We start from the raw sequence: 15,432 nt of genomic DNA, 5'->3' as shown, positions 1-15,432 counted from the left end.
ATATGTGTGTGTGTGTGTGTCAATGTCAGTGCGACAAAAAAAGCTTGATATGTGAGTATATATGCACACACACAAGCATATACTCAAAAATATCTGTTCATGTAGAGACGTAAAACTAAACATATTTTTTGATTCATAGAAACGGTTTTCTAAAATTTTCCAGAGTGCTAAATGTGAAAAGGGGGAGAGAACCAAAAGCATGATTGATAGAGAAAACAAGAAAACGTTTTTAATAAAAAAAAAAAAAAAAAAATTTAAAAAATAGGAAAAAAAAAAATAGGAAAATGCATATCTTGTATAAATCAAAGAAAATCTGTTGCAGGGCCAAAAACAGGTTTTGTTGAAAAACAAAAACATCTTGAATCTGCCATGCAACTGTTCAGAAAGGATCGAATGAATGGGAGATAGGAAGGAAAGAAAAAACGGCGCTAAAAACAGTAACAAAAATAAATATTGTCAAATTCAGTGTCGAAAGAGAGAGAAACCATAAAACCAAGGGAACAGAGTTGAAAATACGATCAAGACCCAAAAATAGTGAACTGTATAAATATAATGCTATCGAAGATTTTGCTAGAGACGTACTGAAAAAAGAAAAAGAGAAAAAAGAAATTTATATAAATGGTTTGTACAGGGTGACCCCCCCCTCAAAAAAAAAAACAGAGGACATTCAATTGTTTTTCTGAGCATTTTACAGTCAACGGAGAAAAAAAGGCCAAAGCCACTAGTGTTTTGATGTGATGTTTTGAATATAATAAACTAGTTATGACCAAAGTTTCATTTCATTCGGACAAAACACTAAGAAACGGGGCCTAATTAGAGTTGGGGCCCGTTTTTTGGGGTCACCCTGTAACATTATATATATAGAAGGCTTCCTTCAGTCTTGACAGACTATGGATACCCACTGTAAGGGTGCCTACGCATGAAATTTGTGTGGCAAGAGTTGCGCAATCTCCAACCACGCCTCTCCTGAGTCAACATTGTTGCATACCAGTGGCAAGTTGAGGTACAAGACGACTGGAAACAATGCCGAGATAAGCGGAGAGCACATACAGCACCTAGAATTCCCAAATGGTCACCCATCTGATATTAGCCAGGCTTAACGTTGCTTAACTTCGGTGATCTGACGAGAACCGGTGTGTCAACGTGATTATGCCGTATATATATAAATAATCACGTTGACACACCGGTTCCCATCAGATCACCAAAGTTAAGCAACGGTGAGCCCGGCTAATACCAGATGGATGACCATTTGGGAATTCTAGGTGCTGTATGTTCATTCCGCTTATCTCCGCATTGTTTCCAGTCATCCTGAACCTCCACTTGCCACTGGTATTCAACAATGTCAACTCAGGAGAGGTGTTGTTGGAGATTGTGCAAGTCTTGCCACAAAAATTTCATGTGCAGGCATCCTTACTGTGGGTATCCATAGTCTTTCAAAACTGGAGGAAGCCATAATATATATATATATATATATATATATATATATATATATATATATTATGTCATTCACATACAGTACTCTTTCATTGTATCGCAACGCATCAGTGTGGCTAGACTAGCACCTCTCCTTAGCCGAGGATTGAAATTAGAACCATCGCGTTGATAGTCGGCACGTCTACACACGGGAGCGGTACCCACAAATGATCTCAACAAATGTCTATTTTAACAAACATTCGTCCACCACTTTTATAATGCTCCAGCTTCTTGTCTTTATTAACAAACAAAGAGCGAGCCTCGTATTTACAGACAATTAAGTATATATATATATATATATATATATATATAAGCGAGATACTGATAGAATTCAGATGAAAAATCCTGATAGATATTACTTGAAGTAATATTTTCAAGGAGATCCTAGCCAAAAAGGAAAAGCTCAATATTTAAGAATAGAGCAATATATAAGTTTCGTGGTTAAATTTTAAATTCTGAAAGTCTCCCTCAACCTGGACCTGCTGGACTACTTCGTTTGATCATACGTCGAGAGCACCACCCACATGACCTCCCAGAAGACCAAAGCCAGCCTAATCACCACCATCCACAGTGTATTAGCCAAGATCCTGCCGGCGCTTGTGGAAAAGGCATGCTCCCAGTTTTGAACCAACATTGAGGCAGTGATTGAAAGCGGCTACATTTAATGTCAGCTCTACTACATAATCAAGTTACCTGAATTGATTTTTTCAATAGAAGTTTTTAAATAAAGCTGTAGTGTTTTTTTTCTTTAAGGCGACAAATTCATCGTTCCACCCTGTGTGTGTGTGTGTGTGTGTATATATATATATATATATATATATATATATATATATATATATATATATATACACTAATTTGCAGAGTATATATGTAGAATTATGGTTATGAATATTTTCTGGTCTTGGCTTCCACACACTCACTGTTGATTCTATATCTATGATCTTCAAACTGAAATCTGTATATACTATTTACCACTGAACTCTCCCCTCAAATATATCAATACAATTAGATTAATGTATATTGAAACGCGTTTCATTAAGACAGACATGCTGTGTTTATTTAATCATTTTTTCCGAAATTCCAACAAATTTATACACATCAAACTGTAAATAACATTTGTCCAAGAATCAGCGTCTTAAACTTTCATTTTTGCAACTTTCAGCTAACTCTCAGATTGTTTTTGATTTTTTGGGCTAGGGAATAATCATTTATCAAGATCCAAAGGCTGCTCAATGATAAGGATTAAAAAAAAAGCAAAGTGGGCGTTGGGTTTACTTTCGACAGCCTTGTAATTCAGTTCGCCTCCTTTAGTTCTCACATTCCATGAACAACGTTTCTAATAAAAAAACAAACTATTTTCTCAGAATCTATCCATCTAACATCTATGGCTAGTTTTTTTCATACCCCCATGAAACTTCCTCCTTTAGAGGTAGCCAGGTCAACCTGCCTAGGGTGAGTGTCGCTTACTTGATCAAAGACTAAACTTTCAACATCATTAACAAAGTAATTAAAATAAATAATCTATTTGAATAGCAATCAATTCAATCAACATAAATCTGGATAGATAAAAAGCAGATTTTTACGTTATTGCAAATTTTATCTTTTTTTTTTTTTTACATGGATGTCACCACTTATCAAGGCCCGGAAGCCACTCGGAGATAAGGGTTATTGCGTGTACAGTGATCAATGGGATAATATCATAGTAATTGTTAGTATTGGAGATTTCATGAAGTCTCTTACTTAAAGGGGCGATTCATCAGGAATTTGTTTATGTTGGACTTGAAGACATCCAAGTTGTAGTCAGGTGGGAAACAGGCAAACGGAAGAGAGTTCCACAGGCGTGCAGTTCTAAGAAGGAAGCTTTGTTCATGGCATCTGCGTTTTGATTTAGGCACAGATAAAGAATGAGGAAAATTACTGACAGTGGTTTCAGCTAGACTGGTGTTTTTCATAAAGGATTGGCGAGGGGGAGCAGAGATTGGAGCTCGGACGAGAGGGACGGTCGTCATTTTTCTCTTGTTTGATGATCTCATTGTTGTATTTTTTTTTTTTTTTTTTTGAGAAAGGAGCGTTTCACACCTGAAAAGATGTTGTACTATTCAGGGTATTTATATTAATATTTAGCAGTAAGATCCCATATTTACCGATTTAATACAGTGTGGTCGCTAGAAAAGCGGGAAATTTGTCAAACAACGATTTATTTTTACAAAGAATAATTTTTACAAATATTTTCAAAGACAAATGTTATCTTATACTCATAAATACTCAAACTGTCGTCCGTGCATTTCACTGCAGCGTTAAACAATAATTTATTTTTTACAACACTCACACGGCACCAATCAAAAAATAGCAATCACGCATTTTATTCATGATCTAAGCTGACCTTCAAATTTCCCGCTTTTCTAGCGACTACCCTGTATGTGGAAGATCTTTTGAAAAATAGATTGTCTGAAGGTTTGTAATGCAAATACAGTTTTGGATTTTGTTTTTAACACCTTTCACCATTCCGGTTTTTCTGCATTGCTATCAGCCTTCATAAATACCTAAATATGGCTAATCGGCATTTCTGCATTTTAGTTTTCTTTGTTCATTTTTGGAAGAGTTCGATTTGGGTCAAGGGGAGACAATCACGAAGTTTACAGAACTTTTGCTAAAGTTTTCAGAAAATTAAAACAAAAACAAAGCATTAATTACAGACATTTATTGAATGAAATGAAATTTTTTTAACAAACACTTTTTTCTGGGACAAACAGCCCTCAAAATAAATTAAAACAGTTTCTAAACTAATAAAGATTTAAAACAGACATCAGTGGAAAGATAGGTGATTTAAGAAAAAAAAATTTCGCATGGAATCAAAACTAAATAGTTTATTTACAATCATTCACAATCATTTACGTTCATTTTCAGAGAAAATTTCGGGATTGTCTCCACTTGCTCCGAATGAAACTCTTTAAAAACGAAATGTTTTTAAAATGTACTAAAGAAATTGGTTCTCTTCATCTTCATTGAGCAAACCTTCGATTTGTCTTTGCGTTAAGTTCTAAAAGGTTCTTCAACAAATCAAATAGGTCTCCTTGCTGCCAAGTAAGTCGACATTTCCATTGTGAGACGCGAACATCTAATTTCATCTTTGACCACTTCAGATTTATACACCAGTTAACCAATGCAAAATTATAACCAACCACTTATTGCCATGTCAAATAATATCTTACCTGAAAGCCCATCCTTCAAACTCCTTGGCTTAACATTCGCAGGCAACATGAATTAAAGCAAATGCATTGAAGACACTGCCAAGACTGTTGCAAAGAAGGTCGACTCCCTTTACCGTGCTAGAAAATTAATCACACCCTAGAGCATTCTATAGCTTTACAAAGTCACAATTCGCTTATGCATGGGATATTGTTGTCTCATCTGGGGTAGTGCATCTCTCTGTATCACACTGACAGGGTTAAAAACAAAGTCTCCAACTTAATAGGTCCTGCACTCTGTCCCATCCCTGTAATATTTGTGTGCCTGTTTTACAAGTACTTCAGTGGGATACGCTTAGCACTGATGCCCTATTAATCTCGACTAACCCAAAAACCATCAAAATCCCACCCTTTTATAATTGAGATCCCTAGATGCTGGAATCTATTCTGAGCTCCAATCTATAGTTCCGCTCTCACCAAACATTCACGAGAAACACTCGTCTAGCTGAAAACACTATCAATAATTTCCTCCACTCTTTATCTGTGCCTACACTTAAACGTGGATTCTATGAACAAAGCTTCTTTCTTAGAACTGCACGGCTGTAGAACTCTTCCATTTGCCTGCTTTCTGGCTGATTATAATATGGTCGTCTTCAAGTCTAATGTAAACAAGTTCTTGATGAGCCATTCTCCTTAAGTAATCTAATTTATCAAATTTCCACTATTAACAATTACTACGTCACTGTCCCATTGGCCACTGTACACTTATTAACCCTTATCCTCTAGTGGCCTCTGGGCCTTGATAAGTGGTGACTCCTTTGTAAAAAAAAAAAAAATTCTAATAGTTTCTTCCCTCAGACTAATAGACTTCGAAATTCCCTTTGAGTTTCCTCCTTCCCTGACTGTACTAACTTGCTGAACTTTGAATATAGCGTGAAGATATCTGCTCAACTCCCTACAGTCCTCTGTTAGATATGATCCCAAATAGTAGCCCATTACGTTTCAAGCGACAAAATGGCTCGTTTTGGGATGAAAAAAAAAGTCAATATAAAATCACTTCTATTTATTGCATTATGATCAGCTAGTTTATAAAGGAGGTTGATATTCTTGAATATAGATTTAAATTAAGAAATGAAAATGCGCTCGGTTTATAGTCGATCCCTCTGACGTAAATACTCTTCTTTTTGAAGCCGACAAACAATTCAGTCTCAAACTGGAGCTGCTCCGGCTTCATCTGACTTAAACGATCGAAACAAACTTTTAATAAATTCCCCTTCAACCCCGACCTTGTCAAATAAATAAATGGCTATTCAATAAATTACATAAATATTAATAACCCGACCCTCACACATAACTATGCCTCCATGAAATAAGAAACTTAATTTATCACATGAAAAACGGATTCAATTAAGCATTAAGAATTCATATTGAAAAGTTGGGAGATGTAGGTGGCCTAATAGTGAGAGGCGAGGAAAATAGTGGTTGGGGATTGAACCATAATTAAAATACTCAGTCTTAGATAAGTTTATATATATATATATATATATATATATATATATATATATATATATATATATATATATATAGCTTCTATTATATAAAAGAAATTTTGTGTATATGTGTGTGTGTATGAGTTCGTTCCCTATGGACTTGTAAACTGCTGGGTCGACTTTTATAAAAATTTCACACGAAATTACTTTGTGTGCCTGGCAGTGTTCTAAGATAGGTTTTATATTGGTATGTCTTCGATAAGTATCTATATTCAAAATAATCCAATGACAGAAGGAACAGGCGATTTTGACCAAAGTTAACACCTTACACAGCCTAACATCACAAGTGCATTTGAGAAGTCTTATTACCACACAAGCCGAATGGCCAGGCATATAAAATCAAACGTAGGTCCTTTGATATGACAGGGGCGCGTTCAAAATGAATGTTTCTGTTCAAAGCACAACTGAGGTATGATATTTGACTTTTGTATTCAAAACTTTAATTCAAACCATTATGTATAAAAAATAATTCTATAAAATAAACAGTAGGTTCTCTACAGAGCAATCCAGACTAAAATGTATTGTGAACAAAGTCACTGCGAGAGGCATGTGAAGCTTCCTCTTTAAGCACCACGATGGGTCCCCAACTAAAGTTGCCATTCAATAGATTTGATTGACTAATGTGAGATTGCACAGATTCTGATAACAATAAAAATATGGGAACGTGAAACCTTTGTTGACCATTATTCCATCACGGGCAACCTCGGATCACATTGCTTTATATATATGATTACTTGGCGATCTGTTTAATCATTTAAACTTTTAATGAATGTATTTTTATAAAATGTATATCTTTACAAATAAATAATTTTATATACCTACATTCACTAATATTTTTACAAATAAATAATTTTATATACCTACATTCACTAATATTGTATGCTACGAAATCATCAATGCAGGAAATGGTTATTGCTGTTCAGGAGATTCGAACCCGGTCAAAACCAACCTTGGCTTTGTGGGCTAGCACCTTTTCTTTCGGCCACTGACAATTAACATCTTATTGTAAGGAAATCAAGTATAAAGATATGTAAGCGGGTTGTCAATCAGCTGTCAGAAAGTTAGAATGTATTTAATCGAAACAAACACACGCATATCTATTTCCCCCAAACCTTTAGCCTTGGAGGAGAGACTAAAACTTGTTATGGTTTCAAATGATCTGAAATAACAGCAAGGGATGTTAAAGTGTCTCTAATTCTCTCTTTTGTTGCAGATGCTTTGTGTGTAGAAGCACAGGTGGGCCTCTTCCAAGACATAACTTAATCACAAGAGGTTAACGGAAGAAATTTCCAAGCAACAGAGACTATTCCAGTTGCTTACTCAGTGAAGGAACTAAGGTTTCTAACAGTGGTAGCAGAGCAGCGATAAAAAAAAAAATAAAAAATGGCCCAAGCACATGTATTCACCGATAAGGCACCTTCACCTTTTGATAAAGAAAATGATGATTACCAAAAATGGTTGAAGAAATTTAATATCTGGAAATACATTACAGATGCCGACAAAAAGAAACATGGTGCATTGCTGATTTTACGCCTACATGAAGCGACTCAAGATAAAGTCTTAGAAGCACTAGGAAATACTGATATTACTACAGATACAGGTTCAGATAAAGTTATTTTAGAATTGTCTAAACTCTTTGAAAAAAAAAAGAAAAACTATCAGCGCTTTTGAAGCGTATGAAAATTTTGAACTATAAAAAAGACCAGTCTTTTACTATTCCAAATTATATAACAGAATTTGAACTTAGATGGAATAAGTAAAAAACACATGGCATGGCTATGTCAATAGATATACTTGCTTATCGTTTGCTGAAATCGGCAAACTTACCTCAACATCAAGAACAACTAATGAGAGCCACAGTCACTGAATTATATTATGATAAGATGTGTGAACAAATGAAACAAATATTTGGAACTGCCCCTCAAGACTCAAAGTTCAATATCAAAGTAGAAACTGATTTCACAGAAGAACCCACTGTACATGGTACATTTTTTGGTAGAAACTTTCAAAGCAGAAGTAGAGGCCAACGTGGAAGAGGCAGATGGCCTCCACGGAATTTTAAAAGTGACTCTTCTTTCTCTGTTGGTCGTCATCATAAAGTAACAGAGAGAAGAAATTTCAAAAATCCCCTAGATCAATATGGTCAGGTCACTAGATGTCTCAATTGTGACTCAAAGAATCACTGGGTACAAAACTGTCCAGATAAAATCTCAAGTGTCAGAAATACGTCATACACAACAGAAACATCAGTTGTTGATAATTATGATTATCAATATCATCCTAGTGAGGACACTTATCATGAAATAACCTTGTTTCAGGATGTATTTTCCAGCTCTGAAGATATGAAGGGTCTGGTTGGTGAAGCTATGAATAGTGCTGTTCTTGACTGTGGTGCCACAAAAACAGTTTGTGGACAAGTGTGGTTCTCATGTTATTTAGATTCCTTATCAGAAAATGATAGAAAAAGTGTACAATATATAGATAGCCATAACAAATTCAAGTTTGGTGATGGTAACTGGATTCGTGCATCGAAGACTGCCTGTATACCGGTCACTATTGGCAAGATTGAAATCTCTATCATCACTGATATTATAGATGCAGACATTCTCCTTTTGCTGGCTCAAGATGAGTTGAAATCTACAAAAGCAAAAATTGATTGTGAAGATGATACCGCTATAATTATGGGACAAAAACTTTAGCTAGTAGTGGTCACTACTGTCTTCCTTTGTCTAAACAAAAGCAAATTCTTGTTCAAGCAAGTAGGAATCCAAAGGTCCAGGTTACACTTTGTAATAAACATATGTCTCCAAAATATGCTGCCTGAAACTGCATCATCAGTTTTCTCACTGTCCTCCAAGGAAAATCATTGAATTGCTACATAGTGAGGGAAATGATAATCAAGAAATTATTAATGAAATCTATAAGTTATCGAAGAATTGTAAGATCTGCAAAGAATATCAAATTGTTGGCTTACCCATGGCAACTAGGTTCAATGAGTGTGTAGTTGTGGACCTCAAAAAATTTGGGAAGGTTTATCTGTTGCATCTGGTTGACCATGCTACCAGACTTTCTGGAGAACAGTAATAAGAAATAAATCTCCATCTACAGTTGTCAGAGACAAGTTGAATGGCTCAACGTCAGATGCAGTGATCAGTCGTCTTAGAGGCCATTTTGCTAGATATGGTATACCAGACATCCTCATTTCTGATAATGGACCCCAATTCTCATCTAGCATGTTTCGGAAGTTCGCAAAAGATTGGGCGTTTACTCACGAAACAACATCCCCTGGGAACAGTCAAGCAAATGGTGCTGCTGAGGCAGCTGTGAAAATTATGCAGGACCTATTACTTGGATTTCAATTTATGATACTCCCTGTAGTTTACTTACTGACAATGGAGGCGAATTTGCAAATGCAGAAGTTTTAGAGTTCTGTGAACAACTTAATATTAACGTAAAAAAAAACAAACAAAAAAAAACAGCGGCTGAATCTGCCTGGTCAAATGGCTTAGTAGAAAGACACAATCGTATCATGGGAGAAATGATTCGGAAAACAGTTGCTGATTCCGGCTGTTCACTTGAATTTGCTCTTATCTGGTGTCTATGCAAAGAACAGTCTGATAAATGTTCATGGTTTAAGCCCATTCCAGCTTGTTTTCTCTCAGAATCCTACACTACCTTCTCTATTAACAAATAAGCCCCCTGCACTGAACCCAGAGGTTTCCAGTGATATTAGAGAGAATTTAAATGCATTGCATTCAGCTCGGAAAGCATTTATTGCTACGGAAAATTCAGAAAAACTGAAGAGAGCGCTTAGACACAATGTTAGAACTTCAGGAGACATCAAGTACTTCACTGGTAACATTGTATATTATAAACGTTTGGACAGAAGGAGGTGGAGGGGACAGGCTACTGTTTTGGGTCAGGATGGTCAGCAAATTTTGGTGAAACATGGTAGCACATATGTCAGAGTACATCCTTCTCGCCTTCGACTAGAAAAGCCCACAAAATCGGTGATAATCAGAGTGAACTCGGCAACTTTGAAACATGAATCTACTACAGATGAACAATCTAAAGACTCTTATTTTCAGGTAACAGAAAATAAAACATCATTTGAAGATATATCAGACGATGATTCACTGAGTGACAGCAATAGTGAAGAAAATAAACAGTGTGTCAATAATAATACTGCTCCAGCAGCAACCATCAACAAAAATGAAAGCTCTGGCAATAATCTACAACTCCAAGATGGATCATTAAAAGGTGCTGTGAACAAAACAATGACTACCACCTCTCCACCACTTAAGAAGAATATGGAATTAAATATCAAAAAGAATAATTCTGAGTCGTGGGAAGCTATAAAATTAGTATCACGATCTGGAAAAGTAAGTAGAAAATATGAAATAAGGATGGTCAGACTACGGTTATTGACTTTGATAGGGACATTCAAGATTGGAAAATGGATATCACAGAAGAACTTAAGTCAAAAGAGGAGGTTGGTAATGAAATTGGTGATGAAATCTTAATGTGCTATACTTATATTACTGAAGCTACTTGAAACCATAGCAGCAAGTTTTAGTTTCCCTCCTTCAAGGACGGAGGTTTTGGAGAAATATCAGATATTTTGGAATTCATATACAAAACTAGGAATACAAATGCTTATGATTGAAACATGTCTGTAAAAATAGTGTCAAAAATAGGCTCTGGATGATCCCCTTAATGTGCAACCGTAAGGGGGAAATTTCACATAGCCCACTACAAAATTCATGCCATTAGCTTTCCAACGAGCCGTCATTTGTTAAATTCTGATCCATAGTCGCTAAGATTTGGAACTTATAAAAGTGCCTAAAAGGTAGGATATATATATATATATATATATATATATATATATATATATATAAAATAGAACTCTGGGATACAGCATTAATAATTAGTTTCAAAATAAAGTACAGTATATAATACACATGTATATAATAAAATAACATAACACCGTAAGGTGGAGCAAATACTGTAACCAGGGGCTGGAAAACAAAGTATTCCACATCGTAACCTGAAAAAAACATCCTAGGCCCATAGTATCCCGGGGTTGCATTGTATGTATATATACTCGTTGCAAAATTGAATATTGAAACACTCATATCTTTGGACGAAAGTACATGAGCATTTGCAGGCTTTTTAAAGATTATAATACTATTCTATGGTTAAAATTTTATGACAATTGGTAAAAAAGACGTATATTTTCAAACCAATAAAATCTGCCCAAATTACTTGCATTTGTATATATATAGTGTCCTGGCAGGCTAGCTTTAATTTTGCTGCTCTGGGATAAATTTTACTTGTTTTTTTTTTGTTTATTTGCCTGGTTGTCTCCCCCTGTGGCCTTGCCAGGTCACAAAAAAAAATATATATATATATATATATATATATATATATATATATTAGACTAACTATAATTGATAATCTCTAATCTGTCAATTTGTTTTTGTCATGGTATTTGATATGTACACACCCTATAAAAACTATTGTAATGTTTTGTTTCAATAATATTTTTACTTGCCTGATATAATCACTATAAGCAAATTTTTTAGTAGATTATATTTATCTCTTTAGCCTATAGTCTTAATTTGCCATCTAATGTTTCGATATCCTCCCTTTGGTATTAATCATATATTTTAAGATTCAATTTGGTATCCAATCCTAGTGATGAGACTATTAACCAAAGAATTTTTAAATTTTATCGTCACAGAAACGATCGTACACCAATTGTCCGTTAGTATTGAATTCGTTTAGACTAATTAAATAATTTTTCCATAAAGCATTACCAGTTGTTTATTCTTATATTTGTCCAAATCGAGTGCTAATTTTAAACTTGCTCGACTTTAAACATATTACTCTATTAGATAAGTAATATACTTCTGAGGTAGACTGACATTTTTCTTGCGAATAAATTTCCAGGGAGATAAAAAAATATTAATTTTATATTTATAAATACCATTAATTATTTGAAAATCATGAAAAAAAAAACATTTATTTATTGGCCGGGTTTGTACCTTAAAGTTATTTCTTACATCTTTTATGACTTTGTAATTAAACGTCTTCAATATAAAACATGAATGCCGCCTGTCATTATCCGACATGTACACTTAATTGCTATTTCTTTTAGATGGGAGTCACCACTTATTAAGGTCCTAAAACCACTCGAGGATAAGGATTAATGAGTATTCGGTAGTCACTGAAATGATAGCATGGTGGAAATGGAATAGAAATTTATTATTTATAAGGGGGGGTACCAAGAACTTGTTTACATTGGACTTGAAGACGACATATTGTAAGCAGCTGGAAAACAGGCCAATGGAACAGAGTTCCACAGGTGGACAGTTCTATGAAAGAAGCTTTGTTCATGGAATTTGCCTTTAGATTCATGGACTAAGAGTGAGAAATTTTTGATAGTGGTTGTAGCTAGACGAGTGTTTTTTTTTAAAGTTTGGCAAGTGGAGGAGGGCATAGATTGGAGCTCAGACGAGCACTTGTCATAAATATAATGATAGAGCAGAGACAGGCTCGAAACGTCTCTTCTGTGAGAAAGAGTTTGCATAGAAGAAAAAAGGGGACCACCTACTATATTTGGAAGACGAATTTGAACTTTCTCAAAGTAATTTTGGAGGAGAGTAGAAGATGGGCCTTGGACTAATTCTCAGCAGCCTTGTAACTCTCGATTCCCCTAGTTCTTACATTCCATGACTGATATTTCTGGCAAAAAGGGAAGAATTACTGTTTTCCGAGTCTGAAACTATCCATCTCACACTTATCGTTGGCTGGCTTTTGACCTTGAACTAGAATTTTTTCAGCTTTTTACATCAAGTTGCTTCATGCCTTGACTAAAGTGATTTCTATAAAGAAATCGATACTCAATTTTAAGGAGTATTACCATTAAAAGTTATATTTTCATCCTCTGCTGAAGTTCCCCTACATTGGAATGCAGCAAAATCTTATTCTACTTGTTGCTGCTTTCAATCAATCCTAAATTTTGGTAAAATATTGAAACTTACCTTCCATTTCTCTCCAAGATGAAGCCATTCTTTACGATTATGCGAAGAATAAATCTTATTTATGAGACAGCGGGTCTCCATGATAGATTTTTAGATAGAGTTTTGGACGATTGCCAATGAAGGTTAAGAATCCGTGAACTTCTGTCAAAGAGGCGAGAAAATATTGCTAATTCTTTAATAGAATTTGGTCATTTTATATCCTTCGGCATTACATATTGGATCGAAATATTTTATTCGGCTTTTATATTACATGAAATATAGTTAAAAAAAAAAAAACATGACATAACATTTAAGGTTAAGCGAATTTTAGCATAAATAAACATTTATTCCTTGCATCACTGGTTGCTTCATTAATGTGAGAGTCTACAGAAATTCTCATTAATAGTATTTTGAGAAAAAAATAATTAGCTAACAAGTAGAATATACACAATGTGTCAACTACAAAGGAGTAACCATGATTTAAAGCAATCGACCAGAGAGCGTTCCCTTCTAAAACAACCGGTCGGAGAACATTCGTTTTAAAATAGACTTTTTTTTCTGGAAAGTAAATTACTTAAGCAGTAGAGAACGCAACTGTGTTCGTAGTGAAATGTTACTGTGAACTGATGATGTAATGATTGTGTGCTCAAGTTTTTAATGAGTTTTAAACAACAGGGGGGAAAAAGGAGAGAGAGAGAAAAAAGAAAAAGCGAGAAAGAGCGCGCACGAGAGATAGCGAGTGAGAGATAAAGAGCGAGCGCGGGAGAGAGAGAGAGAGAGAGAAAGCAGGAGAGAGAGAGAAAGAGAGCAGGAGAGCGAGCGCGAGAGAGAGAGAGCGCGCGCAAGAGTGAGAGAGAGAGAGCGCGCGCAAAAGAGAGAGAGAGCGCGCGCAAAAGAGAGAGAGAGCGCGCGCAAAAGAGAGAGAGAGCGCGCGCAAAACAGAGAGAGAGCACGCGCAAAACAGAGAGAGAGAGAGAGAGAGAGCGCAAAAGAGAGAGAGAGAGAGAGCGCAAAAGAGAGAGAGAGAGAGAGAGACAGCGCGAAAAAGAGAGAGAGAGAGAGCGCGCAAAAGAGAGAGAGAGAGAGAGCGCAAAAGAGAGAGAGAGAGAGACAGCGCGAAAAAGAGAGAGAGAGAGACAGCGCGAAAAAGAGAGAGAGAGAGAGAGCGCGCAAAAGAGAGAGAGAGAGAGAGAGAGAGCGCGCAAAAGAGAGAGAGAGAGAGAGAGAGCGCGCAAAAGAGAGAGAGAGAGAGAGAGAGAGCGCGCAAAAGAGAGAGAGAGAGAGAGAGAGCGCGCAAAAGAGAGAGAGAGAGACAGCGCGAAAAAGAGAGAGAGAGAGAGACAGCGCGAAAAAGAGAGAGAGAGAGCGCGCGCGCAAAAGAGAGAGAGTGCGCGCGCAAAAGAGAGAGAGTGCGCGCGCAAAAGAGAGAGAGAGTGCGCGCGCAAAAGAGAGAGAGAGCGCGCGCGCAAAAGAGAGAGAGAGCGCGCGCGCAAAAGAGAGAGAGAGCGCGCGGGCAAAAGAGAGAGAGAGCGCGCGCGCAAAAGAGAGAGAGAGCGCGCGCGCAAAAGAGAGAGAGAGCGCGCGCGCAAAAGAGAGAGAGAGCACGCAAAAGAGAAAGAGAGCACGCAAAAGAGAAAGAGAGAGCGCGCAAAAAAAAAGAGAGAGAGAGAGCGCGCAAAAGAGAGAGAGAGCGCAAAAGAGAGAGAGTGAGAGAGAGAGAGAGAGTGAAAAAGAGGACAAAGGAGAACGAAAGACAGATCTACAAAAGAGAATACTTAGAACTGATAGAAATGAAAGTGGAAAAGATGATAAACCGATACGTTTGAAAAAAAAAAAAAAATCACAATTCATTCTGATATTTCGCGAGCATTTTTCTATCAACAAATCTCGACACTCGTTTATATTTATCTTGCAAGTTTTCCTCTTAAGTTTCATTAAACCGAAATGATACCCAACCATCATCATAAAAAATGTTTTAAACCGAAAACATTCGAGAGGCGTCTTACCAAATATAGTCTTATACTGTCCCCCCCCCACCTCATCCGTTCTCTCTGCGCTTCCGTCATTGTTCGTCTGCACCGCCACCCGCGATGCATTGAAGACACTTTAAAAACTTTGGTAGCAATTCAAAAGGTCAGGATTTAAAACCAATAAATGACAGTAGGTAAAAAAATTGGCACCGTTTCAAGTTTGCAT

General features: G+C 36.2%; 1 protein-coding gene and 1 pseudogene across 2 annotated transcripts in view; both read right to left on the bottom strand.

Moving 5' to 3' along the window:
• LOC145289698 (uncharacterized) overlaps positions 1-15,432 on the bottom strand; it is a 470,760-nt gene that overhangs the window by 204,650 nt on the left and 250,678 nt on the right. The gene's annotated exons all lie outside the window — the stretch shown is intronic.
• On the bottom strand, positions 1,044-1,160 carry LOC145241670 (5S ribosomal RNA; annotated as a pseudogene).

The sequence above is a fragment of the Euprymna scolopes genome, chromosome 2 (assembly GCF_053919585.1).
Source record: "Euprymna scolopes isolate OS-2025 chromosome 2, ASM5391958v1, whole genome shotgun sequence".
Taxonomy (NCBI): Eukaryota; Metazoa; Mollusca; class Cephalopoda; order Sepiida; family Sepiolidae; genus Euprymna; species Euprymna scolopes.
The sequence above is the reverse complement of the archived record's forward strand: the minus strand, read 5'-3'. Positions and strand labels throughout refer to the sequence as shown.